Source organism: Cibotium barometz, chromosome 31 (genome assembly GCF_041138505.1).
Source record: "Cibotium barometz isolate CiBa-2024 chromosome 31, ASM4113850v1, whole genome shotgun sequence".
Taxonomy (NCBI): Eukaryota; Viridiplantae; Streptophyta; class Polypodiopsida; order Cyatheales; family Cibotiaceae; genus Cibotium; species Cibotium barometz.
Genome location: NC_141076.1, coordinates 32,047,367 through 32,051,086, shown reverse-complemented (window position 1 = coordinate 32,051,086; position 3,720 = coordinate 32,047,367).

The window sequence follows — 3,720 nt, the reverse complement described above, 5'->3', positions numbered from 1 at the left end:
CAACAACTCCTCCTTGACAAACCATGTCTTCTGTTTCAAGTTGGTTTTCGTTGCGTTCCATTGTGGTCCACACGGTGGTATGGTTGTCATTAGCTTATGTTGTTCCTTTCTCTTGGATGTCTAGATCTTCTTTTGCCCCTCATATTATCCTTGTGCCTAGAGTATTTCCTTTCCCAGCCACCATTCGTTACCTTCATTATGGAAAGTTGGGGGGAATGGGTAGGTGTGAGTACCTACGATTAGATTCTACAAGGTTAGGAGTGCTAGTAGAATGGTTGTTAATTGGATTAGTCCTTGGAGAGGCCAATTGTGTCTAGGGGATACGTAATGGTGAGGGTTGATCTGGCTTGCGCATGAGGCTTTTGAAGGAACTTGGTTAATTACCCCTATGGGCAAGTAAAGGACCAGCCTCTTTTTCCAGTGGCATGGTCAAAGTAAGGGTTCTCTTTGTGGTGGCTCGATTAGCTTTAGCACTTCTTCACTGGGAGAATGGCTATTCTATGTTGAGGCTTTGCTGAAACATGGGCTCTTCTTTTGTCAGGTTGGTTATATGTCTTAAGGCTAGTTACAAGGTAGTGGTTCTTGAGCCCCAATCGATTTGGGATTGATTATGCCCCATCCATCCTCGTCTAAGAAGTACCTCTTCATGTATGGTACCTACAGGCATGGCAGCATAAAACTTCCCTTTCAAGGGGTTATTTCAAATGTGAAGCATGTCAATGAAAGCTCCTATGTAATGAGTTGACTCTTTTACATCTACAGTTTTGTGGGGGTCAATGATGGTTGCTATGGCACACACCAAATCTCATGAGACATTAGGTTATGACTCGCTCCCATATCCATGAGCGCTTGCTTTTGTTCAGGACCAGCTCTTGCGGTCATGCTTTTGTATGGTCACAGTCAAATCATACTCTAGTAAGATCAAAAGCCATTGTGTTATCCTTCCCATAGCTTAAGGCTTATTGTCCAAGTAAAGAAGTGCCTAATGGTCTACAAAAAACACAAATTTGGTCATCAAAAGATAATGGCATTACTTCTTTACTGCATAGATCACGGAAAGCCCTTCTCTTTCCATGGTGGTGTAGTTCTATATGGTGTTGTTCAATTGGTGGTAGCCAAAGGCTGAAGCATCAATGTGCACGTGAAAGATAATATCCCAGTTTGGAGATCTTAGGATTGGTGTAAATGCTAAGGCTTTCTTGAGATTGTCATAGGCTCTTTGACACTCATCTATCCATTCAAAGATGATAATTAGCCTATATAGGGGTCTAGCTATGGCATATAAGAAATGCATATTGCACCAAATATGCACTTTCCATTTGGTACAATATGCATTTCTTAGGTACCTTTCTTAGGTAGCATCAAAGATGTGCTTTTCATTTGGAGTTAACACAAAGGTCATCCATGAAAACCTCAAGGAACTCCCTAACATATTCCTTGTTTGATGTGCACATGAGCCTTTGAAAAGTGCTTGGGGCATTGGATAGGCCAAACGACATAACTCTATACATGTAATTTTCCCATTCTCTATGGCAAATGCTATCTCATGTTGATCATTTGGATCTATCTCCACTTGGTTATAGCCCAAAAAACCATCAAGGAAGCTATAGGCCTCCTCTCGCTGCCTCCTTTCTTGCTACATGTTTCATCACATGCTCAATGTGAATGGCAACGGGTGATGATCTTTTACTGTGGGGTTGCATCAACCTTTTTGAGGTTAAGACAAACCTAGACTTTCCCATTTCTTCTTAGGAACTATGACTATTGAGGATAGCCATTCAGTATGCTATACCTCATAAATGAATCCATAGATGAATCTAGCTTTGATGAGTCTAGTAATTTCATCCTTCACCATCCTAGAGTATTTATGCCCTAAGCCTTGATGGCTTTGCTCCTTCAACAATAGGAATAGTGTGGACTTTTCCAATGTAAGTCGATTTCAGATCTTCATCGGAAAGAGTGAGAGGGGGAAGATGGTGGAAGAGGGAGAGATAGAAGGAAGAGGAGAGGAGAGATTATGCATAGAGAGAGCGAGAGAGAGCGAGAGAGAGAGAGAGAGAGAGAGAGAGAGAGAGAGAGAGAGAGAGAGAGAGGGAAGGAGAGATTATGCATAGGGAGAGGGAGAGAGAGTATTCAAATGAGGAGAGGAGAGATTATGCATAGGGGGGGAGAGAGAGAGAGGGGGGGGAGGGAAGGAGAGATTATACATAGTGAGAGGAATAGATAGAGGGAAGAGGAGAGGAGAGATTACGCATAGGGGGGGGGAGAGAGAGAGAGAGAGAGAGAGAGAGAGAGAGAGAGAGAGGGAAGCAGAGATTATGCATAGGGTGGGAGAAGGGGAGAGAGAGAGAGAGAGAGAGAGAGAGAGAGGTAAGGAGAGCCTTTATGCATAGGGAGAGGGAGAGATAGAGGGAAGAGGGGAGGAGAGGAGAGATTATGCATAGGGAGGGAGAGGGGGAGATAGAGAGAGAGGGAAGGAGAGAGGGTGGGAGAAGGAGAGAGAGAGAGAAAGAGAGAAAGGCAAGAGGTTGGGAGAGAGAGATAGAGGGAACGAGAGACGGATAGAAAGAGAGTGAGAGGGAGGGTGGATAAGGGAGAAAGAGTGAGAGGGAGGGTGGATAAGGGAGAAAGAGTGAGAGGGGTAAGAGGGTGAGAGATTGGGAAGAGAGTGAGAGATTGAGAGAGAGAGAGAGAGAGAGAGAGAGAGAGAGAAGGGAGGACGTAAGTTGGGCTAGAGGGATGAAAGTGGGCTTGGGCTGAGAGGTGGTGGGGGAGGTTGTAGGAGGTAGTGGTGGAGGTTGTAGGAGGTAGTGGTGGGCTGTCTGGAGGTAGTGGTGGAGGGATTGGAGAGAGAATGTCCACATTTTTAAGAGAGAAGAGTTGCCAGTAAAAGCTCCCTCCACAAGCTCCCTCAAAAAATACACTCTCCATACCATATAGAAGATATATATCATGGAAAGAAAAAGGATCTTATTTTCAATAAATCCAATAATATTTCATCTTTTAGAAATCCAAGTTTCCATGGTGAGATATTTCAAAGTTACACATGATGAGGTTGATGGTGTAGTAAAATTTGTAATTAAACTTGATGAGTGTGAAATAGTAAAGGGTAAAAAGCAGGAGCATGTCTCATTGCACGTATGAATAGGGCCCGTGATCCATCTATAAAAAATACATGCCCTTGCTATTTCATTGTGTAATCAGAGATGTGCATTATTTGGTGGTTAGCTTCATTTGAGGTATGTAACATTACTTTATAAATTTAAGCTATGCATTTATCAATACAGTTTAATGTATACATATTGATATTTGATTCTAAAATATATATCTTCTTTAACATGTGGACAACAAAGACTTTAACATTTTGTATTGGATTTTTCATCCCACCCCCATTCCATTTCTAATATCAACTCAAGCAAAAGGTTTAAAAAATCATATAGAGGGAATAGGAGAATTTAGTATGTAGTGGCATATTTCTAGGGATTTAAAAACCCTTAAATGCATAAATAATGTATCTAAGGGAGACAATGTAGAATGACCTTGCTTGTATTGTATGGAAGCATCGACTAAAGTTACATGGACTCAAAGAATTAGAATAAGGCTCCCAATGGACACCTTAGGGGTCCTAACCTTAAGCTAATACTTGATATACCTCATTCTAGAGTCCACATCTACACCCTAAATGCTCTTTGTAGGATTATATAGAGGCTTGTACATTTG